Source organism: Elephas maximus, chromosome 22, assembly GCF_024166365.1.
Source record: "Elephas maximus indicus isolate mEleMax1 chromosome 22, mEleMax1 primary haplotype, whole genome shotgun sequence".
Classification (NCBI taxonomy): domain Eukaryota; kingdom Metazoa; phylum Chordata; class Mammalia; order Proboscidea; family Elephantidae; genus Elephas; species Elephas maximus.
The window spans coordinates 28019199-28044940 of NC_064840.1; the positions used below are offsets into that span (position 1 = coordinate 28019199).

The 25742-nt window shown below is 37.6% G+C and overlaps 1 protein-coding gene across 2 annotated transcripts in view; it reads left to right on the top strand.

Annotated features, from left to right (window-relative positions):
* The window catches only part of TTC28 (tetratricopeptide repeat domain 28), a 773448-nt gene that overhangs the window by 89760 nt on the left and 657946 nt on the right, over positions 1 to 25742 (top strand). The gene's annotated exons all lie outside the window — the stretch shown is intronic.

Genomic DNA, 25742 nt, shown 5'->3' on the forward strand with positions numbered 1-25742 from the left:
CGTAAGCCTTGCCATTCTTAATCATATTAACAACCACTTTCTATAATTAAGGATCGACTCAACAGCAACGGGTTCTATAATTAAGTTTTATTATGTACTTAGTCCCCGATTATTCAGATAGAAATAAAGATGAGATTTTTTTCCCCTCAAAGAGATTATTTAGGAAAAGCCTACTTGTTATTTGACATGGACTTTTTGCATTGTGTTGTTAGTAGAAAATAATGTCTGCATTTTCTGTTTCCTCTATCAGAAGAGTAGTGATTTACTCTAACCCCCAGGAGGCAGTAGTATACCAAGATTGTGTGCTTAAAAAAAAAATGCTAAGTAGCAGAAAAGCCTGTTAGTGATTAGTGGCTTGATAAAACATGCAGGAACTTCCCTTCTTATTAAGCAGATAGTGAAGATTTCAGCAGACCTTTTAACTGTCGTTTTCCTATAGAATCGTGTTATCTTGTGTTTAAGGGTCCCCCCCCCAAGAAGGATCTTACCTACTTAAGTACTTGAAATGTAATGATACTTGTTATATACACCGAAGTACCTTGCTTTATGTATATATATTTTATGCTATATTATATTTCCTTGGAAACTCTATGGGGCAGTTCTACTCTGTCCTATAGGGTCGCTATGAGTCAGAATCGAATTGTTTGTTTATTATGCTATATTATAATATTATAGATTTTTTCCTAAAAGCTATGAATCAGTTGAGACTTTTATAAATTAAATCTTCCTATAAGTATATTATGGCAATGAGTCTCAACCTTTGTTTCAGCCTTAAAGTACTGATGGATAAGATACACTTATACCCTAACAATCAATGACTTACTGCTCCAGCAGTTCTCACTTTATGGCAATTTTCTTCTAGATCTCAGAGGGCTTTATGTTACAACTTTTTTAAGTGTGCTTTAGATGGGTTAGATGAAGGTTTACAGAGCAAATTAGTTTCACATCACACAATTAATACACAAATTTGTTTTGTGACATTGATTGCCAACCTTGCAATGTGTTAACACTCTCCTCTTCTTGACCTTGGGGTCCCCATTTCCATTTGTCCAATTTTCCTGTCCCCTCCTGGCTACTTGTCCTTGCCCCTGGGCTGGTGTGCCCAATTAGTTTCATATACATGGTGGAGCTATGAGTAATATTGTTCATTTTGTGGACTTGCCTAATCTTTGGCTGAAGGGTGAACCGCAGGAATGACTTCAGTACTGAGTTAAAAGGGTATCCAGGGGCCATACTCTTTGAATTTCTCCAGTCTCTGTCAGATCAGTAAGTCTGGTCTTTTTTGTGAGTTAGAATTTTGCTCTACCTTTTTTCTCCAGCTCTGTCCAGTACCCTCTATTGTGATCCGTGTTAGAGCAGTCAGTGGTGGTAGCTGGGTACCATCTAGTTGTGCTGAACTCAGTCTGGTGGAGGCTGTGGTAGTTGTGTCCATTAGTCCTTTGGACTAATCTTTCCCTTGTGTCCTTGGTTTTCTTCATTCTCCCTTGCTCCACATGGGATGAGACCAGCTTTTAAGACCCCAGAAGCTACTCACCAAAGTGGGATGTAGAAATATTCTTTATAAACTATGTTACGCCAGTTGAGCTATATGTTCCCCGAGACCATGGTCCCCAGCCCTCAGCCCAGTAATTTGGTCCCTCAGGGAGTTTGGGTGTATTTATGAAGCTCCGATGACTTTGCCTTGGTCAAGTTGTGCTCATTTCCCCAACACAAGTTGTCATTTTGTTAGTTGCTGTTGAACTGATTCTGACTTGTGGCGACCCCATGTACAACAGAACCAAATGTTGCCCAGTCCTGCACGGCCTTCACAATTGTTAGTATGCTTGAGTTTGTTGTTGTGGCCACTGTGTGTTTTGAGTGCCTTTCAACCTAGGGGTCTCATTTTCTAGCTGTATATTGGACAATATTCTGTTTTGATCAGTAGGGTTTTCACTGGCTAATTTTCAAAAGTAGGTTGCCAGGTCTTTCTTTCTAGTCTCTCTTAGTCTAGAAGCTCCACTGAAACCTCTCTACCATGGGTGATGCTGCTGGTATTTGAAATACCAGTGGCATGGTTTCCAGCATCGTAGCAACACTGGCAGGTGGATAGAAATCCTGAATTCTTTGAGAAAGAGATAATACTAGTTCTTAGTGGCTTTGATACTGGAAATTAGGAAAAATATTCTATTGCTTCATTTTACCAGTTTTCTCCAGAATGTACCAATTAGGTTGAAGGGTCTAGTAAGTGTGGTAGTTTATTTAATCCCTTATTAAAAATTCCTCAATTTATGGAAATTCCCAAATTATGGTTCTAATGTTGAAATTATCCATATCTCAAAATATGGTTTAAAAAATCTATAGTTTTCATTGAGGGTGAAAGATAAGATTAGCTTATTAGCAATTAAAACATAATGCTAGAAATGAAATGGTCTCTAAAATTTGTTTTGCCTCTAAAGTTGTAGATCGAACGTCAATGTTGACCTGTTCAACAGCTTACAGTACTTTCTCTGTACCTTGATTATAGTACTGGGGGCTTTTTGTTTTTTTGTGTTTTTACCTTTCATAAGTATACCAGTGAATGAATGAGAAAAATTCTTCTAAACTCTCAGGAAGTCTTGACCAATAGCTCCATAGCTAATTTATTCCTGGTGAGCGCAAAAACCTTTTTTTTTTTTTTTATTGTGCTTTAAGTGAAAATTTACAGTTCACTTTAGTTTCTCATACAAAAAGTTATATACACATTGTTATGTGATTCTAGTTGCCCTGCCTATAATGTGACAGCACATTCCTCCTTTCCACCCTGTATTTCCTGTGTTCATTCAACCAACTACTGTCCCTTTCTGCCTTCTCATCTCGCCTCTGGACAGGAGCTGCCCATTTAGTCTCAGGTATCTACTTGAGCTAAGAAGCATACTCCTCACCAGTATCATTTTATGTCTTATAGTCCAGTCTAATCTTTGTCTGAAGAGTTAGTTTTGGGAATGGTTTTAGTTTTGGGCTAACAGAGGGTCCGGGGGCTGTGTCTTCTGGGGTCCCTCCAGTCCCAGTCAGATCATTAAGTCTGATCTTTTTACTAGAATTTGAGTTCTGCACCCTACTTTTCTCCTGTTCCATCAGGGACTCTCTGTTGTGTTCCCTGTCAGGGTGGTTATTGGTGGTAGCCAGGCACCATCCAGTTCTTCTGGTCTCAGGCTGGTGGAGTCTCTGGTTTATGTGGCCCTTTCTGTCTCTTGAGCTCATATTTCCTTGTGTCTTTGGTGTTCTTTATTGTCCTTTGCTCCAGGTGGGTTGGGACCAATTGATGCATCTTAGATGGCTGCTTGGTAACTTTTAAGATGCCAGAAGCCACTCACCAAAGTGAGATGTAGAACATTTTCATAATTTGTTATACCAGTTGACCTAGATGTCCCCTGAAACCATGGTCCCCAGGTCCCTGCCCCTGCTACTCTGACCCATGAAGTGTTTGGTTGTATTCAAGAAACTTCTTAGCTTTTGGTTTAGCCCAGTTGTGCTGACTTCCCCGGTATTGTGTGTTGTCCTTGCCTTCACCTAAGATAATTCTTATCTACTATCTAGTTAGTGAATATCCCTCTCCCCCTCTCCCTACCCTCGAAACCATCAAAGAGTGTTTTCTTCTGTGTTTAAACCTTTTCTTGAATTCTTATAATAGTGCTTTCATACAGTATTTATCCTTTTGTGATTGACTAATTTCACTCAGCATAAAACCTTCCAGATTCATCCATGTTATGAGATGTTTTGTGGATTCATCATTGTTTTTTATTGTTGCGTGATATTCCATTGTGTGAATATGCCATAATTTATTTATCCATTCATCCGTTGATGGGCACCTAGCTTGTTTCCATCTTTTTACTATTGTGAACAGTGCTGCAGTGAACATGGGAGTGCATATATATATTTGTCTGAGGACTCTTATTTCTCTAGGATATATTCCAAGGAGTGGGATTGATGGATCATATGGTATTCTATTTCTAGCTTTTTAAAGAAGAGCCAAATTGATTTTCATAGTGGTTGTACCATTTTACATTCCCACCAGCAGCGTATAAGTGTTCCAGTCTCTCCACAACCTCTCCAACATTTATTATTTTGTTTTTTGGATTAATGCTAGCCTTGTTGGGGTGAGATAGTATCTCATTGTAGTTTTGATTGTATTTCTCTAATGGCTAATGATCATGAGCATATCCTCATGTATCTGTTAGCCGCCTGAATGTCTTCTTTGGTGAAGTGCCTGCTCATATCCTTTGCCCTTTTTTAATTGGGTTATTCATCTTTTTGTTATTGAGTTTTTGCAGTATCATGTAGATTTTAGAGATTAGAGGCTGATTGGATTTGTTGTAGCCAAAAATTTTTTCCCAGCCTGTAGGTTGTCTTTACTCTTTTGGTAAAGCCTTTGGATGAGTGTAATTGTTTGATTTTTAGGAGTCCCAGTTATCTAGTTTTTCTTCTGGTGTTTGTGCATTGTTAATAATGTTTTATATTCAGTTTATGCCATGTATTAGGGCTCCTAGTGCTGCCCCTATTTTTTCTTTCATGATTTTTATCGTTTTAGATTTTGTATTTAGGTCTTTGATCCATTTTGAGTTAGTTTTTGTGCATGGTGTGAGGTATGGGTCTTGTTTCATTTTTTCGCAGATGGATATCCAGGTATGCCAGCACCGTTCATTAAAGAGACTGTCTTTTTCCCAATTAGTGGACTTTGGGCCTTTGTCAAATATCAGCTGCTCATAAGTGGATGAATTTACATCTAGATTCTCAATTCTGTTTCTTTGGTCTGTGTATCTGTTGTTGTTGACTACTGTGGCGGTATAATAGGTTCTAAAATCAGGTAGTGTGAGGCTTCCCACTTTGTTCTTCTTTTTCAGTAATGCTTTACTTATCCAGGGTCTGTTCCCTTTCCATATGAAGTTGGCGATTTGTTTCCCCATCTCATTAAAAAATGCCTGTGGAATTTGGATCGGAATTGCATTGTATCTGTAAATCACTTTTGGTAGAATAGACATTTTCACAATGTTGAGTCTTCCTATCCATGAACAAGGTATGTTTTTCCACTTACTTAGGTTTCTTTTGGCTTCTGGCTGTAGTGTCTTATAGTTTTCTTTGCATAGGTCTTTTATGTCTCTGGTTATGTCTCTGGTAAGATTTATTCCTAAGTGTTTTATCTTCTTGGGGACTATTGTAAATGGTACTGATTTGGTGATTTCTTCTTTGAAGTTCTCTTTGTTGGTGTAGAGAAATCCAACTGATTTTTGTATGTTTATCTTTTTTGCTGAAATCATCTGTAGGTTCCAGTAGTTTTCTTGTGGATTCTTTGGAATTTTCTATGTATAAGATCATATCATTTGCAAATAGAGATACTTTTACTTCTTCCTTACCAATTTAAAAAAGGTTTAGATGCCCGTTATTTCTTTTTCTAGCCTAATTGCTCTGGCTAGGACCTCCAGTACAATGTTGAATAAGAGTGATGATAAAGGGCATGCTTATCAGGTTCCCATTCTCAACCGGAATGCTTTCAGACTCTCCGTTTAGGGGTTTAGGGCGGTGTTGGCTGTATGTTGAGGAATTTCCCTTCTATTCCTATTTTGCTGAGCATTTTTTATCATGAATGGATGTTGGACTTTGCCAAATGCCTTTTCTGCATCAATTGATAAGATCATGTGTTTCTTATGTTTTGTTTTACTTATGTGATGGATTACCTTGATTGTTTTTCTAATGTTGAACCGTCCTTCTATACCTGGTATGAATCCCACTTGGTCATGGTGAATTATTTTTTTTGATACGTTGTTGAATTCTGTTGGCTAGAATTTTGTTGAGGATTTTTGCATCTATGTTCATGAGGGATATTGGTCTGTAATTTCCGTTTTTGTGCTGTCTTTACCTGGTTTTGGCATCAGCGTTGTGCTGGCCTCATAGAATGAGTTTGGGAGTATTCCATCCTTTTCTGTGCTCTGAAATACCTTTAGTAATAGTGGTGTTAACTCTTCTCTGAAAGTTTGGTAGAGTTCTCCAGTGAAGCCATCAGGGCCAGAACATTTTTATTAGGTGTTTTTAAATTACCTTTTCAGCCTCTTCTTTTGTTGTAGGTTTATTTAGTTGTTCTACCTCTGTGTTAGTTTAGGTAGGTAGTGTATTTCTAGAAATTTGTCCATTTCCTCTAGGTTTTCAAATTTATTAGAGTACAACTTTTTATAGTATTCCGTTATGATTCTTTTAATTTCAGTTGGGTCTGTTTTGATGTCGCCGATCTTATTTGAGTTTTTTGCTTCCTCTCCTGTTTTTCTTTTGTCAGTTTGGCCAGTGGTTTATTGATTTTGTTGATCTTTTCAAATAACCAGCTTCTGGTCTTATTAACTCTTTCAATTGTTTTCTATTCTCTGTTTCATTTAATTCTGCTCTTATTTTTATTATTTGCTTCCTTCTGGTGCCCAAGAGCTTCTTTTGCTATTCTCTTTCTATTTGTTCGAGTTGGAGGGTTAATGCTTTGATTTTGGCCCTTTCTTCTTTTTGGATGTGTGTATTTATTGCTATAAATTGACCTCTGAGCTCTGCTTTTGCTGTGGCTGAAAGGTTCTTGGTAGGGTGTGTTTTCATTCTCATTTGATTCTGTGAATTTCTTTATTCCATCCTGAATTTGTTCTATAACCCAGTAGTTTTTGAGTAAGGTGGTGTTCTGTTTCCATGTGTTTGATTTTTTTTCCCTTGCCTTTTCTGTTATTGACTTCTACTTTTATGGCTTTGTGGTCAGAAAAGCTGCTTTGTAATATTTCAATGCTTTGGATTCTTTTAGGGCTTGCTTTATGGCCTAATATGTGGTCTATTCTGGAGAATGTTCGATGTGTGTTGGAAAAGAAAGTATACTTGGCTGCTGTTGGGTGGAGTGTCCTGGTATTTCTATGAGGTCAAGTTGGTTGATTGTGGCATTTAGATCTTCTCTGTCTTTATTTAGCTTCTTTCTGGATGTTCTGTTCTTCACTGAAAGTGGTGTGTTAAAGTCTCCTACTATTATTGTGGAGCCGCCTATCTCTCTTTTCAATGCTGTTAGAGTTTGTTTTATGTTTTTTGGAGCCCTGTCATTGGGTTTGTAAATATTTATTATGGTTATGTCCTCCTGGAATTTTGACCCTTTAATGACTATATCATGTCCTTCTTTATCCTTTGTTGTGGATTTTACTTTAAAGTCTATTTTGTCTGAGATAAATATTGCCATTCCTGCTCTGTTTTGATTGTTGTTTGCTTGATATATTTTTCCATCCTTTGAGTTTTAGTTCGTTTGTGTCTTTAAGTCTGAGGTGTGTTTCTTGTGGGCAGCATCTAGGTGGATTGTTTTTTTATCCATTCTGCCGTTCTGGTACATTTAGTCCATTTACATTCAGTGTAATTATTGATAGGTTTGAGTTTAGTGCTGTCATTTTGATGTCTTTTTTTTTTTTTTTTTTAATGTTGGTGACAGTTTCTTTGTTCCACTTAATTTTCTGTGCTGCGTTGTTTTTCTTGATGTTTTTTGTTTTCATCTTTTTCATTGTTGTCAATTTTGTACTGGCTGAGTCTTTATGTTTTTCATTTTCATGTGTAGGATTGTTAGTTGCCTTTGCAGCTACTCCTATTTTTCTAAGTTTAAAGCAATCTTTTTTATATCTTTATATCACCTTGACTTCCTCTCCATATGAAAGATGTATGACTACATTTTTTAGTCCCTCTTTTTTGTTTTAATGTTGTCATCTTTTACGTAACGATGTCTCTATTTTCAGTGTTTTAGCTTTGATTTATTTTTGTGACTTCCCTATCTAGGCTGATATCTGGCTGCTGTGTCCTGTGCTCTAGTCTTTGGTTGTTATCTGATGTTATTGATTTTCTAACTGGAGGATTCCCTTTAGTGTTTTTTGTAATTTAGTTTGTTTTTTTGCAAATTCCCTAAACTTGTGTTTGTCTGGAAATGCCCTAAGTTCACTATCATATCTGAGAGACAGTTTTGCTGGACATATAATTCTTGACTGGCAGTTTTTTTCCTTCAAGGGTTTATATATGTCACCCCATTGCCTTCTTGCCCACACAGTTTCTGCTGAGTAGTCCAAGCTTTGTCTTATTGACTATTCTTTGTAGATGACTTTTTGTTTATTAAAATTCTCTGTTCATCTTTGGTTTTGGTAAGCTTGATTATCATATGTCTCGGTGACTTTCTTTTGGGTTCTACCTTGTATGGGGTTTGATGAGCATCTTGGATAGATGTCTTCTTATCTTTTACTGTATCGGGGAAACTTTCTGCCAATAACTCTTCAACAATTACCTCTGTATTTTCTGTTATCCCCCTGCCCCCTATCCTGGTACTCCGATCATTCGTAGGTTATTCCTCTTGATAGAGTCCCACATGATTCTCAGGGTTTCTTTAATTTTTTAATTCTTTTTATCTCATTTCTCCCCAAATAAGTTGATGTCAAGTGCTGTATCTTCAGTCTAATTCTGACTTCTGTTGCCTCAACACTGCTCCTATGACTTTTTATTGAGTTGTCTAATTCTGAAATTTTATTGTTAATCTTCTGGACTTCTGTTTGCTGTCTCTCTGTGGATTCTTGCAGGTGTTAAATTTGTTGTTATGCTCTTCTCTAATCTTCTTTAATTCCTGTATTGCTTTGTCTGTGTGTTGCTTAGCTTGTGTGTTTTCCCTGATCTCCTTCCTGATCTCTTAAAGAGTTCTGTATATTAATCTTTTGTAGTCTACTTCCAGTAATTTCAGGAAGTTCTTTTCATCTGGAAGATTTCTTGATTCTTTGTTTTGGGAGCTTGTTGAAGCCATCATGGTCTGCCTCTTTATGTAATTTGATATTGACTCTTGTCTCCAAGACATCAATAAGTTATTATATTTATTTTATGTTTGCTTACTTTGACTTAGCTTTCTGTTTTGTATTGTTTTGATATGCTCATATAGGTTGCTCGTGTGAGCTAGTTTGATTTTTGGTGACTTTGAAGCTCTAACGTCCTGTCACCTGGAGGTTAGATCTGTTACTAGGTATGTGAGCCCAGGAGCTCCTTTACTTTTCTTGTATGAATTCAGCTTAGGTGTCCAGGTTGTTGGTCACCAAGTGTGTGGTGCCAGCTCTCACCTATAGTCCTAGATGGGCAGAGGTTATTGGTGTAGGCGCAGGTGTCTGGCTACAGTACGGGGTCTCACGCTGAGCAGGGTAGGGGGCTGACAACAGCACCTGAGTGTCTATGAGGAAAGCATGTCCCTGTTCCTTAGAGCACATAGGTGGGTGGGTTTTACAGCTAGACTATGGGCACCCAAAGCTGTTGGCTTTAAGGACTGGGAGGCAGCATTTATTCTTGGACCCCTGTCGTGGGTGGTTAGGTGGTGTGGGTGGAGCCACCAGTCCTCAGACCCCTGATTTGGGTAGGTGAGGACCCTGTTTAATAGGCCGAGTAGTGTCAAACATCACCAACCTGCCTCTCCACCATATAGCTGGAACAGTTGAAATTAGGCTTCAGGTATATACCTTGTTTTGCTGTGCTGATGAAGGCATCCACCCACTGCTGTCAAGTTGATTCCGACTCATAGCTACCGTATAGGACAGAGTAGAACTGCCCCATAGAGTTTCCAAGGAGCACCTGGTGGATTTGAACTGCTGACCTCTTGGTTAGCAGCCATAGCACTTAACCACTATGCCACCAGGGTTTCCAATGAGGGCATATGCTTTTGAAATAGGAGGCGAAAGGCATTCAAAGTGTGTGGACCCGTTATGCACGTGCCTAGGCAAAGGAGTTGTGCCTTCCCTGAATTCCTAGCTTAGAGGAGCTGGCAGATTATTTTTCCCTCCTGTTTGTTAATTTGTTCCCTCTCCAAAGCTGGGAGAGCGGCTCAGGGCATGTGACAGGGCATACTTCTGGCCCAGGTGATGTGGCTATCACTGAAGGCAGCTCAGGACCCAGTGTGGAGCAGCGAGGGGTCAGGTAAATGGTTAAGAGGTTTTTCCCAGAGGGGTGTTTTTTGTTCTGCACAGCAGGTAAGGTGCACTTTTTGCCAATGGAGCAATGCTTTTCACTGGTTCTGGAGGCATAAGTAGACTGTATTGCTTGGTCTCTCCTGTTGTGGAAAATGTGTCCCAAGTGTCACTGCTTGCCTCACAACGCACAGCCGATTTGGCCTGAAGGGTGTTGGTTCCCGCCTGGTCAGTTCTGGCAATGCCTCCCTGCCTCTGAACTGTCTCTCCCTCCCCCTGCCACTCGGTCCAATTCCTCAACTTTGCCTTTGATGTTCAGGTCTCCTAGATTGTCATATATAATTGATTCACTTGTTTTTTCAGGTCTTCGTTGTAGAAGGGATCACAGGAAGCGTCTGAGTACGCTGACATCTTGGCCCCACCTCATAAAACGTCATTTCTGAGAAGTCATTCTTCCCTTCCTTATTCCACTATTACTTATATCTCAGAGATTTCAAATGTAGTAAAACTAGTAAATGACCATAGACAGAAAAAACCTCGAGGCCTATGTGACCCTCAGAGACATAAAACAAAACATTATGTGAGTGTATCACCACCGTTCTGTCAGTTTCTCCTACTATGGTGGCTTATGTTTTGCTTTGATGGTAAAACGTGTGCCACTCATATTTCAAATAACAGCGGGATTACCCATGGTGGAGAAGTTTCATTGGCGCTTCCAGACTAAGACTAGAATAAAAGACCTGGTGATCGACTTCTGACAGCCACTGAAAACCTTATGGATCACAACAAAACATTGTCCAACTTGTTTGCCTTGGGCACATCATCAGGAGGAATCTGTTGCTAAGGGAAGACATCACGTTTGGTGAAGTAGAGGGCCAGTGAGAGTGTGGGAAGACCTCAGTGAGATGGATTGCCACAGTAGCCACACGATGGACTCAGACATGCTGGTGATTGTGAGGATGATGCGGGACCAGGCAATATTTTGTTCTGTTATACATAAGGTTGCCGTAATTTGGAGTTAACTAGACAACAGCTAACAACGACATATGAGTATATACCTTTTAAATACTTCATTTAAAAAAATTTTTTTATTGTGCTTTAAATGAAAGTTTACAAATCAAGTCAGTCTCATACAAAAATTTATACATACCTTGCTATATACTCCTAATTGCCCTCCTCCTAAAGAGGCAGTATGCACATTCCCTCCACTATCTCTTTTCTAGTCCTTTCAGCCAGCTTCTCACCCCCTCTACCCTCTCATCTCCCCTCCAGACAGGAGATGCCAACATAGTCTCTTGTGTCTACTTGATTCAAGTAGCTCACACTTCACCAGTATCATTTTCTATCCCATTGTCCAGTCCAATCTCTGTCTGAAGAGTTGACTTTGGGAATGGATCCTGTCTTGGGCTAACAGAAGTTCTGGGGACCATGACCATTGGGGTCCTTCTAGTCTCAGTGGGACTACTAAGTCTGGTCTTTTTATGAGAATATGAGGTCTGCATCCCACTGCTGTCCAGTTTCCTCAGGGGTTCTCTGTTGTGTTCCCCGTCAGAGCAGTCATCGGTTGTAGCTGGGCACCATCTAGTTCTTCTGGCTGATGTTGTCTCTGGTTTATGTGGCCCTTTCTGTCTCTTGGGCTCATAATTCGTATGTTTGATGTTCTTCATTCTCCTTTGTTCCAGGTGGGTTGAGACCAATTGGTGCAATTTAGATGGCCTTTGCTAGTGTTTAAGATCCCAGAACCCACTCTCCAAAGTGGGATGCAGGATGTTATCTTAATAGATTTTATTATGTCAATTGACTTAGATGTCCCCTGAAACCATGGTCCCCAAATCCCTGCTCCTGCTACACTGGCCTTCGAAGCATTCAGTTTATTCATGAGACTTCTTTGCTTTTGGTTTAGTCCAGTTGTGCTGACCTCCCCTGTATTGTGTGTTGTCTTTCCCTTCACTTTAAATAATTCTTATCTACTATATAATTAGTGAAAACCCCTCTCCCTCCCTCCCTTCCTCCCCCTTCTTATAACCATCAAAGAATATCTTCTTCTCTGTTTAAACTATTTTTCGAGTTCTTATAATAGTGGTCTTATATGATATTTGGCCCTTCGTACCTGACTAATTTCATTCAGGAAACCCTGGTGGTGTAGTGATTAAGTACTATGGCTGCTAACCAAGAGGTTGGCAGCTCAGATCTGCCAGGCGCTCCTTGGAAATTCTATCGGGCAGTTCTACTCTGTACTATAGGGTCTCTATGAGTAGAAATTGATTTGACAGCAGTGCGTTTTTTAATTTCACTCAGTGTAATGCCTTCCAGATTCCTCCATGTTATGAAATGTTTCACAGATTCATCACTGTTCTTTATCGATGCGTAGTATTCCATTGTGTGAGTATACCATTATTTATTTATCCGTTCATCTGTTGATGGGTGCCTTGGTTGCTTCCATCTTTTTGCTATTGTAAACAGTGCTGCAATGAACATGGATGTGCATATATTTGTTCATGTAAAGGCTCTTATTTCTCTAGGATATATCCCAAGGAGTGGGATTGCTGGATCATGTGGTAGTTCTATTTCTAGCCTTTTAAGCAAGCAGCAAATCAATTTCCAAAGTGGTTGTACCATTTTACACTTCCACCAGCAGTGTAGAAGCATTCCAGTCTCTCCACAACCTCTCCAGCATTTATTATTTTGTGTTTTTTGGATTAATGCCAGGTTCGTTGGAGTGAGATGAAATCTCATTGTAGTTCTGATTTGCATCTCTCTAATGGCTAATGGCTAATGATCGTGAGCATTTCCTCAAGTTAAATACTTCATTTTTGAATAGATGGTACATGCTCAGAGTATAGAATTCACGCACCAAAGGGTAAATATTAAAAGGTAAGTTTTCCTTTCATTCCCATACTCTAGCCATCCACTTTCCTTCTCCAAAGGCAACTACCACTGCTAGGCTGTTTTGTATGTTTCTAGAGGTATCAGATGAATGTATAAATATCTACATATACATATATGATTGTTAGCAGTCTGAGGTTGGTAAAGAAAATAGAGGCATTTAAAATATTTTGGGAATAAAAGTTTGATCTAGGAATTATGGTAATTAGGGCTTACCCAAATATTGGAAGAGTTGGGGTGTGAAGGTCAGGGAGATTATCTTAGAAAGTCAGGGAAGCTACACCTAGAAGGTCAGGGAACCAGACAAGTAGGACAACATCAGAATTCTCAAAAACTGATTGGGAAAGTGCTGCAATTATCAAGTGTCTTTGACAAAGCTTCTGCCATGTATTTTGGGCTGCAGTAGTAAAGTAGGTGATTCTCAAGCACTCTCCCAGAGGCTGCTGAGAGTCTAACATTTATCTCTCTCTGCCTCTAGCAATGTCCAAAGAATAATGGCTTCTACTCTTTGCGAACCTTACGTGAGTTCTTCTCATGGGAAAATCTAACCCTATCTATAAAGGGAAAGGGATTCTGAGAAATGTAGAGGAGACCTTAGAATGGTGGATAGTTATGCCAAGTTGACCAGACAAACATCAGTAAGATTTTTGACCTGGGAAAACTGTTGTATCCCAAACAGGACTGCAGTTCTTACTTGTGCACTAAGGAAGGAGTCTGAGGTTTATGTTGAAAGATAATAGGTTATAGACATCAAAAAAGACAGATTAAAGGAGAATCAAGGGAGTATTGTGTTGAAAGCCAATGAAGGAAAAAGTTTCCCCAAGAATGAAGCAGTTAATTGTAAACATTACTGTCTTGAGGACAAAAGGGAGGGGGGAAAAAGAATTCTACTGGATTTGAAATTCAAGGATGGTTATTAGTGGGATTCGAGAGTAGCTTTTGTGCCTTAACCAGAGCAGAGATGTCTTGGTGATTGGTCAATATCACCATAATAACTACTCATATAAATGAAGAAAAGTTTAGCAGATAAACTTTTGCTTAATGTTACCATCTTTTAATCATATATTGGATGCTTTTTATCTATATATTTATATTACCAACATAAATATGAATTTATATTACTAAATATAAATAGCCAGTGGAATGTAATACTCCCGTAATTATCAGAGCAAAATTGTATATACCTAGAAATTGCTTCTTAGCTCACTTATGTATATTATCTTCTCTTGAGTTCGAAAAAAATCTTTGAGTCATATCGTTTGTGGTCCATTATGATTCCCAGGACTATAATAAAAAGTACATGACCAATGTCAGTTACTGGTTTCTGGTATTGTGCTGTACTTATATAAGTGTAACCAATGGAGGAAATTGAATGAAATGTACATGGGACTTCCATACTGTTTTGCAACTTCCTGTGTATCTACAATTATTCCAAAACAAAAACTTAAAAAAAAAAAAGTTCATGAACCTATGTTTGAATCCAGGAGTCTCTATGCACTAGCTGAGTGTCCTTGGAAAATTAACCTAACTTATGTTAATCTCAGTTACCGTATCTATAAAATGGGGTTGATGATCATATATCTCTCACAGGATAGATACCTCAATGAATGAATGAATGAGAAAATAAGAGTTTTTATGAAAACAGTTTGTAGACAGCATAGCTCTTTGTGAATCCTACTTAAAATTGTAAGATTTAAAGTAAACTTTTCATTTTTGATATTATGAATAAGTTATGCCTATCAAGGAAACCTTGGTGGTGTAGTAGTTAAGAGCAATAGCCAGTAACCAAAAGGTAGGCAGTTTGAATCCATGAGGTGCTCCTAGGAAACCCTATGGGGCAGTGTTACTCTGTACTATAGGGTCGCTATGAGCTGGAATTGCCTCGATGGCAATGAGTTTTATTTGGTATACCTATCAAGGTTTATCTTATTTTTCAAATGGACTTTTAAAAATTCATCAAAATCACTTGAACATTACTTCTTTTTTAAGTTATAATTCTTCTAAACTTGGCTATAGCTGCAAACAATGAGTATATTCTCTATTGTATTCATATAAACTCATATATTGTCAAGTATATGAAGAACAAGCTCAGCGTTTCTCAAGCTGAAAGAACTGAAGAAAAAATTCAAGCCTCGAGTTGCAGTAGTGAAGGATTCCATGGGGAAAATATTAAATGATGCAGGAAGCATCAAAAGAAGATGGAAGGAATACACGGAGTCATACCAAAAAGAATTAGTCGATATTCAACCATTTCAAGAGGTGGCGTATGATCAGGAACTGATGGTACTGAAGGAAGAAGTCCAAGCTGCTCTGAAGGCATTGGCGAAAAACAAGGCTCCAGGAATTGATGGAATATCAATTGAGATGTTTCAACAGACAGATGCAGCGCTGGAGGTGCTCACTCGTCTATGCCAAGAAATATGGAAGACAGCTTCCTGGCCAACTGATTGGAAGAGATCCATATTTATGCCTATTCCCAAGAAAGGTGATCCAACCGAATGTGGAAATTATAGAACAATATCATTAATATCACACCCAAGCAAAATTTTGCTGAAGATCATTCAGAAATGGCTGCAGCAGTATATCGACAGGGAACTGCCAGAAAATCAGGCTGGTTTCAGAAGAGGATGTGGAAGCAGGGATATCATTGCTGATGTCAGATGGACCCTGGCTGAAAGCAGAGAATACCAGAAGGATGTTTACCTGTGTTTTATTGATTATGCAAAGGCATTTGACTGTGTGGATCATAACAAACTATGGATAACACTGCGAAGAATGGGAATTCCAGAACACTTAATTGTGCTCATGAGGAACCTTTACATAGATCAAGAGGCAGTTGTTCAGACAGAAAAAGAGGATACTGATTGGTTTAAAGTCAGGAAAGGTGTGTGTCAGGGTTGTATTCTTTCACCATACCTATTCAATCTGTATGCTGAACAAATAATCCTAGAAGCTGGACTATTTGAAGAAGAACAGGGCATCAGGATTGGAGGAAGACTTATTAACAACCTGTGTTATGCAGATGACACAACCTTGCTTGCTGAAAGTGAAGAGGACTTGAAGCACTTACTAATGAAGATCAAAGACCACAGCCTTCAGTATGGATTGTACCTCAACATAAAGAAAACAAAAATCCTCACAACTGGACCAATGAGCAACATCATGATAAACGGAGAAAAGATTGAAGTTGTCAAGGATTTCATTTTACTTGGATCCACAATCAAGAGCCATGGAAGCAGCAGTCAAGAAATCAAAAGACGCATTGCCTTGGGCAAATCTGCTGCAAAGGACTTCTTCAAAGTGTTGAAGAGCAAAGATGTCACCCTGAAGACTAAGGTGCGCCCGACCCAAGCCATGGTATTTTCAATTGCATCATATGCATGTGAAAGCTGGACAGTGAATAAGGAAGACCGAAGAAGAGTTGATGCCTTTGAATTGTGGTGTTGGCGAAGAATATTAAATATACCATGGACTGCCAAGAGAACAAAGAAATCTGTCTTAGAAGAAGTACAGCCAGAATGCTCCTTAGAAGCAAGGATGGCGAGACTGCGTCTTACATATTTTGGACATGTTGTCAGGAGGGATCAGTCCCTGGAGAAGGAGATCATGCTTGGCAGAGTACAGGGTCAACGGAAAAGAGGAAGACCCTCAACGAGTTGGATTGACACAGTGGCTGCAACAATAAGTTGAAGCATAACAACAATTGTAAGAATGGTGCAGGACTGGGCAGTGTTTTGTTCTGTTGTGCATAGGGTCGCTATGAGTTGGAACCAGATAACAACAACAACAACAACAATCCTTTGCAAGGGTATTGTCCCTTCTGTATTAAATTAATGTTTTTATTGTCTTAGGAACAACAGCTGAAGCCATCATTGACAGGGCTGGTAGGTTTTGTAATCTATTTATTGGTCTAGATTGGACAAAACAAAAAAAAGCATCTCATGGCTCTTAGTAATGCCAAGATCTTTGGCTAATGACAGTTCACTTGTATACGTGGTTTGGTTCTTTCATTCAACATATGTTAATTGCCTATGTACCACATGCCAGATACTGTTGTAGGTCCTTGGGATATATCTGAGAACCAAAAGAAAAAATTGCCGTCAAATGAGATGGAGCTTTCTAGTGGGACAAGATAGAAATAAGGAATAATCAAAATAAATATATGGTACTTTAGAAGGTGAAAAGTATTGTGGAGAAAAAAGTGCTGTAGAAAAAAAGTAAAGGTAATGGTGGTGGGAAGGGTGAGGTTCAGATAGGTTTCATGCAGAAGGCAATTACTGAGTAAAGAGTTAAAAGAAGTGAGGAAGTTAACTGTGATGGTATATCTGGTGAAGAGCACTCTAGGCAGAGGGAACAGCTAAAGCAAAGGCCCTTAGACGGAAGAGTACCTGACACATTTGAGAAAGGAGTTTCATATGGCTGGAGTGGAGTTAGAGCAGGGGAAAGTAAGAGAACATGAATAAAGAAGTAATGGGGGACCAGATCATGTAGATCATCGTAAGCCATTGTAAGGACTGGCTTTTATTCAGGGATTGTGGAACCATTAGAGAGTTTTTAATCAGGTAATTGACATGATCTGACTTACCTTTGAGATGACCCTGGCTGCTGTGGTTGAGACTGGACTGTGGAGGGCAAGGATAAGAGCACAGAGAGCTGTCTGGGAGCCTTTGCAGTAATCCATGTGAGAGATGATGGCAGTATAGAGGTAGTGAACAGTAGTCAGATTCTGGATATAATTTGAAGTAGTAGCAACAGGTTTTTTTTTTGTGTGTGTGTGTGTGTGTGTGACAGTTTGGAGGAGTCAAGGATGATTTCAAGGTGTTTTGCCCGAGCAACTGGAAGGATAGAGTTCCATGGACTGAGACGGACAAGGTTGTGGGAGCTGGATTGGGAAGAAGATCAGGATTTCATTTTGCACAATGTTGAGTTTTTGAGATATCTAAAAGACATCAAAGTGAGATGCTGAACAGGCAGTTAAATTTGTAAGTCTGAAGTTTGGGAGAGAGGTCTGAGATGGAGATACAAATTTGTGTTTAAAACCATGATACTGGATGGAGTTACTAAGGGGAGGTACACAGAAAGGAGAAGACAAAGACTGAGTCTGGAGGTGTACCACCATTGTGAAGTCAGGGAGAAGGCAAACCACAAGCAAAGGAAATTGAGAAGAATGATAAACAATTCAGAAAAAAAGCAAAAGAATTGATATCCTGGAAGCCATATTATGTCTCATAATTGGGTTATGAACATGATCAGGGTACTGAAAATGTATTGTGACTCTCATTTCTGAAAGTAGATGGTTTAGTTTAAGTGGGTGTGGAGGTTGCTGTTAACTTTATTTAAATGTTTTTTAATTGAAATAAAAAATAGTTGATTTCTGTAATTATTTTGCAAAAGTTTATTGATCCTGTTAACTCATTGCATAAGCAAATATTTTGTATCAGTGTCAGAGGGTTTGAACTGCCAACCTTTTAGCTAGTAACTGAGTGCTTAACTATTTGTGTCATCCAGAGATTTAACATTTAATTTCTGCTAATATGTAATAAATCTAATGAAAAGTGAAGATTCATACCTTTGTATTATTTTTAAAAATATGTTAGCTGAAAATAGTATAACCATCAAAAGAATTTTGATCTCATGTAAGGAAGTGTTTTATATGCACTGAATGTCTCAGGTACCCAGCATTTTTAACTAAACATCAAGATCCAAGGACCGATGATAAAAAGGAAGTGGTTTTTCTGGTCTGAGGTCCATTCCTCCCTTGTTTCCCACAGTGGCTGTGTCAAACCATCACCTTTAAATTTTTGTTTTTATCCTTGTCCTCTCACACAAAGTCTTGCCTTCTGCTTTAAAGGGAAATAGAGATCCCTGAGTTTTAATTTCATCATTTCCTGTCATCCCTTAAACTATAAACATATCTACTTTCACACTCTCTTGACTTCCTTCAATCTAAGAGGAAGTGATTTTTCACTTCTTGTCCAGGGTTAATGTCTCTTGCTTCTGAGTCTCATTTTTACTTACCTTCTATGGGCCTTGCCCCATCAATTATACTCCCACTCTCTTATATCTTTAATCTTTCCACAGATTCCTTTCTGCTGTAGTCCTTCATTTCTTTCCTCAATTCTACATTGACTTTTAAGAGAATGAATTTTGTCGTGAAGAAGACCCTGGTTTTATATTCCCAGCCCTACCATGTTGTCCCTGAGCAAATCACTTAACCCCTCTGAAGCTTAATTTCTATAAAATGGAAATAAAGTTTACCACAAGTTTGTTCTGAGGTTTGTGAAGTTAGATGGAGTAATCAATGTGAAGGTCCTTCTTTCAAATTCTGAAACCCGACAGGTTCTCCATAATGTTTGTTCCTGACTTCCTTTCTTCAGAGCCAGGCTCCTTGAAAGAATGGTCTGTAGCTGCAGTCTCCACTTCCAGTCTAGATTTCCATCCCCGCTACTGTAACTACTCAATTGAAATTTACCATGATCTCCTAAATGCCAAATCCAATGAGTGCTTTTTGGACTTTCAGCATTCTCTTTCTTTTCCAACCCCCAAATTCATTTTCCCACCAGCAACTAGAGAAAGCTTTTAGTCTCTACTTCATCTGCAAGATAAAGTAAATTATTTCTGGTACAATAAAAGCCCTCTTGATCTAGATCTGCACTGTTCAGTATGGTAGCTACTAGTCATAGGTGGCTATTTCAATTTACATTCAAGTTAATGACAATTATATGAAATTAAGAAAATCTATTCCTCAGTCACACTAGCCACATTTCAAGTGCTCTATAGCCACATGTGACTAGTGCTACTGTATTAGTTAGCTCAGATATAGAATATTTCCACTATCACATAAAGCTCTTTTGGACAGCACTGATCTAGACTCTAGGCATTACACCAGACTTAGCTGGGTTGGTCAAGGGAACAGAGGTGATGAGGCCAAGAGAGTTCATATTGTTAACCGGCAGAGTCAAGGATTCTGGGGGAATAGCTGGAGCTGCCTTAAAAGGAGGAATACTTTGAAAGATCAGGAGGAGCTACTTCTGCCATGATGTTGTACTATGGATGAGGAAGAAAAAGAAGCACATGGATTAAATGAGAGAAGGAAGTAGAATACTGCTGGGAATTTTGCTTTTTGCATCAGGTTGAGCATTTATCTCAGAAAAAACATAATGTTTAACATTAAGAGAAAAGGTTAAATGATAGGGAAACAATTTCTTGGGATTTTAACCTTTTGGTAAATGATACCTCAGACCTGATACTTACTTACCCATCTGCCTTTTTTTGGCTAAAGGAGTTTTGTAGGCATCAGTGCTTTTGCCAAACTAAAAGAGGTATTTTTATTCTTATATTCTGTAAATAGTAATCTACAGTCTTTTGGTTTATTTTCTCTTCAGCTTATAGTCAGGAATACTATGACTATTTTACTTCCATCTGTGTAAGTTATTAATGCTGTGATTTTTTAAAGCTTCTGGATATTAATATTTTAAGTTCCTGAACTTCCGCAAGACAAGGTCCATATTGAAGGAGGCAGCTGTAAAATGCAGATGCTGACAAGCAGAGAAACAAAGAGATTTCACAAGGAATTGTGGGTATTTAATGTAACTCTTTAGCTCACAGTCAATAAAACTGTTTCGTTGCCATAGTACTACATTCTGTGCTAGCCTCCTGCTGTATTCCACAGCTAACTTTTAAAGAGGAAAGATGTGTTACATTGGTCATCTGCTACCTATCTTGCATTTTAAATTTCTGTCCTCAGAAGGCAGAAATTCCACTGTCTCAAGCACAATTTAATCTATTTAAAGTAGTATTGTGCACATTTGTAACTTTTACTTAATTATTGATGAGGAAACTTCACTTTGTATTTTATTGTGCTTGTCAAAGTGTGAAAGAATCATGGCTTATAAGTTAACTGACCTTTAATTTACACTTGCTTTATTTTCCTCATCGTGGCCTTTTTAAAAATGATTTTGTAAAATGAGAAGAATACTGAAAGGCTGTAGAAGAAGAAAGGGAGAAGAGGAGGTTGATTTGCCGGGGTGGATATAGCAGCAGCGTTGAGATCACTAGGCAACGGGCTGTGAGAAATGTAACATTTCTCATTTGTGTCGTCATGTAACTATGGAAGAATGCACCATAGAGCCTAACCTGGTATTTCTTTTTAATCAAGTCCAGCTGTTGATCATGTGAACACACTCTTTCCTCTGGCTATTAAGGCTGTGTTTTCTCCTTTCCTATTTTAAATGGCTACTTACATATCACCTGGAATGTACCCATGTGCTTTAGGGACCCCTGCTACACTGATCATTTTTCTTTATGAATCGCAAGTAAAATGCCCACCCCAAATTGCATATAAAAACTTTAAAACAAAGAATGTGACTTGACCACATTCATATTCTTTTTTTTAATTTTTATGAATAGAGCTCTTGTTTTTAATTTGATGAGCGGGGAACTTTCCAACTCTAACCCTCTCTTTACAATCTGTCTTTAATTTGCAAAAAAGATGCATTCCAATTTTTTCAGACATAAAACTGTTTAATGGATTTTTTTGGATTCGCTAGCTCTCTAGTCATGTTAGGTTATCCTGAAATTCAACATATACCATTTCATAGATTTCAATCTCCTTTTCTCATTTGCACGTTTACATTTACTACTTAGATATTAAAAAATAATTAGATGGCATCTGTCCTTAATTCTCCTTAAATAGTATACAGTTGCAGCTGTTAGAGTGTTCTTACAGAGTGCTGTTACCAACCAGGTCTTCCCTGAAAGAAATACGAAAGAATTTTCAGCATCTTGGATCATTTAGTTCATTTTACTTATCCTCTGTGAGACGTAATCTGTATGTACTTTTAAGGCTGTTCTGTGTTTTAAACATGGAACTTTTTTACTCTACTGTATCTTCTTAGTAGCATTAAGAAACAAATAATTTTCCCCCTGTTTTCTGACATCTTCCTCTGCCCTTTACCTGCTTAATGGCTGTAGCTTACTGGCTGTAGCAAATATTTAAGGCATTCTAAGTCCCGACACTGGACAGAACTTGGCCATCCTAATATATTCAGATAAGATAAATCCAAAAACCTATGTAGTAATCATCTCTACTTATACTTAGCTGAGAAAAATGGGTAGTGATTATAGATATGAATTTTTGCTTTATACATGACGAAATTATTCTAATAATGTAGCTTTGTTAAAAAAAAAGAATGGGAACCACTTGATATTTTGAGATAAAAACATCGCGCTTGTCAAAACATTTTAAATAATACGCTCTTTCAAAAAATTCATAAAACCTTTACTCTGTCTTAGGCCTTGTACCAGGGACTTGAGGTGACACCTACATGACTGTATTATTTGTCAGCTTAAAGGTACATGATCTGCTAGTAAGATTCTTCCAGGTAACATAGATACATGGGAATATAAACCATGAGACACAAAACCATGGGACAAAAGGAAAAAATGTTCTTGCAGTCGTATCTGTAGATAAAAATCATTGAATTCTATTTGTTAGTGGTATCATGCACCTACCTTTTGAAATTTCCAATTGTATGTATATGTTTGATAATTCCTAATGATTATTAGTTTCCTTAAATACTTCTAGTAGTTGTTTAAATTTTTTGCACTTTATTTGTTCCTTGAAACTTTCTGATATTACTTAATTAAACAAATCCGTATTTTGTGACATTCTAGGCTGTCTTAGTTACATCAAGGGATGATATAAAATTAAAATAAACTTATTTTATATAAACATTAAAAAAAATTCTTTGAGGAAGAGAGCTATTGCAGAGTCAAACAGTGATCGAATGGGAGTATTTGATTGAAATAAATGCTAATTTCCATTCAGTCCCAGAGAACATAGTTTGGAAACGGTGGGATTTTAGCATCCTAAGACAGCCTTTATAGTGCTTTCAGGATGAGTTAGCTGAAACTTAGAGATCTAGTTGTTTTCTCCAAAAATGTTGTATTTTGTGAATGACTTTGGGAGTGAACACCAGATCTGTCAAGGAAAAGCAAATAGATTTAAGTAAAAACAGTTATATTTCTACATTTAGTAGGAAGAATATTTAACTCCATATCTTGTACAGTGTTTAGTATGTTACTGGTATTTGCTAAATATTATTTTATGATTTCTCTAATAAATGCTTAATTTAAACATAGCTATGTTCAAAATTTATGTAAAAACGACATTAGTTCTAACCAGATAGATAAATTCATGGGAGTCCTGGAAAAACAAATACAGCATAAAGGGACTCTCTGCAGAGAGGTAAAGAGATAGTGCAAGATAACATGGTACCTTAATAACATCTCCAGAAGAATTAAATTAAAAGCCAGAGTCCTGTAATGAGAAAATTAGGAAGGTACAGTTATTCATTCAGCCTATATAATTACCTATTATTTGGTGGGGAAGGAATGATAAGTCAAAACGGCCTATGGTTGTACAGAATGTCCCTTTTCTGTGTTTCCTTTTTAACTCTGCCTGTGTCCTTATTGCCGACTTCATCACATAATACGTTGAAATTATCTGTTTACCTAGATACATATTTTAAGGAAATAATGTATAGTACCAGCAAAGTTTAAAAAAAAGATGTCTGTTACAGCGTTATTTAAAAATAAAGAAAAAGTGAGAATAATCTAAGTCTTTATATTAGGTAAATGGTCATGTAAGTTTCAGTTAATGAGCATGAGGAAATGTACTATGTTTTATGTTGGCCATGTCCTTGAACTAGTGGAAAGTTGGCCACAGCAGTTCCAGGCATCACATCTAACACAACAATGCCCAGAGGAAGGGAGGGGCTATCTGTTTCCTTTAGGAGTGTGAAAATCTTCTCCGAAGTTCCCACCTGACCTCCCCTTATTTCTCATAGCCTAGGATTGGGTTATATGCGCCGTTCTAGGCCAGGCACTGACAAGATGATGGGATTGATGGTGAGAGGATTCAACGACAGTGACTGCTACACCAATATACACAAAATGTTAAGAGTGGTTATATTTATGTGATGGGATTAATAGATGCATTTTATGACCTTATTTTTACTTTCCTGTAGTTTAGAAGGTTTAAATACTGAGCTAACGTTGCTTTAATCATCAGGAAAATGTAGCTATTAAATAAAATACTTATTTGTTTTTGTGTCTGTGTTCCCAAGTCAATCGAGGGCAGAGGCAGTAGCCTATGAGTTCTTTATCATGGTGTCCCCAGTGCCTAATCCATGCCTGGTGCATAATAGGGTCCTAGTAGTCAGTATTTAACTAAAGGTAAAAAGATGCAAGAAATGAAGAAATAAAGGAATGTGAAGTTTATTACTTTCAGGTACAGCACACATTATGAACCATATGTATATAACGTATATAAGTGCTAAGAAGTAAAATGAAGTAGCTAATGAAAAAGGTACCATTCACAATCAGCTCACGTTAATTGTCGTATGTTTTTTCTCTTCTTTATTTGTAATATTTCTCTTTTTATAGGAATAAATTTTTCTTAAGTTTCATGAAATGTTATATAGCTGTACATAAAACATATATGTATACCTTTAAAGGTTAATTATAAAATGTACAGTTCAGTAACCTCCACCTTAAAAAATAGACCTTTGTCAATACCTTAGATGCCCGCAGTGTGCTGTTCCCTGTAGCATTCCACTCCCCTAGTAAACCCTCTTCTGACTTTCGTAATAAATCATTCCCTTACTTTTCTTTATAGTTTGACATCTATCTATATGTTGATCCCTAAGCAATATCTTATCCAGTTTTGCTTGTTTTTGAAATATTTTATAAATGGAATGATCCTGTAAGTTATTCCTCTGGGACTTCCTTCTTTACGTCAACATCATGTTTGTAACATTCATCCACAATGATGAGCGTAATTGTAATTTGTTTATTTTCACTCCTGTTTAGAATTTTATTGCCGTAAATATGCTACAATTATGTAATCTGAATATTTGTATTGTTTCTTTTTGCTATTGTGATTAGTGCTACTGTAAATATTCTTAATATTGCTATGAACCATACCTTGGAGTTAAATTGCTATTTTGCCGAGTTTACATATATTTAGTTTTGCCACCTGATGCTGAATTCGTTTTCAAAGTTTTGTCCCAATTTACGTTGCCACCAGCAGGATAAATTTAAGAGTTCTCATTGCTCCACATTCTTGCCAATGCTTGGTTATCATGATTTAAATTTCTTGCTAATTGAATGATTTGCCGTGCATTTTTAAGTGCTTGAAATATTAAAATTTATGGCTGGGTCTTGATGTGAAAGCACAGTAAATTATTCCTTAAATTTTAAATATGTTTCCAACAAGAAGAATTTATGCTTTTTCTGAATTATAAATTCTGAATTAGTGATGTGCACATTGCAGAGGGGCTACAATAGAGAATTTGTGTAATTTCATATTAAATTCATTTATCCAGATTGTTTCTTTCAATAAGAATAGATTTATAGGGCTTCAGTTATGATAGAAATTTAAGTCAGTTGGAAGAGGTAGCGCTAAAGATTTACTTAGCACAATTTTATCTTGCTTAATTTGACTATGGCCCCAAATTGCAAGCAGCCTCGTATACTTGGCGTTGATTGATGGGCATAGACATGTTTTTATGAGCACAAACCCGTTTAGAACATACGCTTTCTTCAAGTGTTCATGCGTGTCATGATTTCTCATTTTGTATGTTGCGCTTTATTTAACTGAACAGAAAATGAAAACGACGGTCTAAAATATTATCTGTACAGACAGGAAAAAAATGCCAGCTTTAAAATTTTCTGATTAATTTTTAAATTCTCATTTTTATCAAAGTTGTACGTATACGCCTTTTAAAGGGCCTGCTTCTGCCCATCCTCCCCCAGCCATCTAGCTTTCTTGCTCTTTAGAGGCAACAACATTCAACTCTTTTAGTAGTTTGTTTTGGAATTTACTTCTGTATGCTTTTGCCATTACTTCTTAAGTTTAAAGTACAG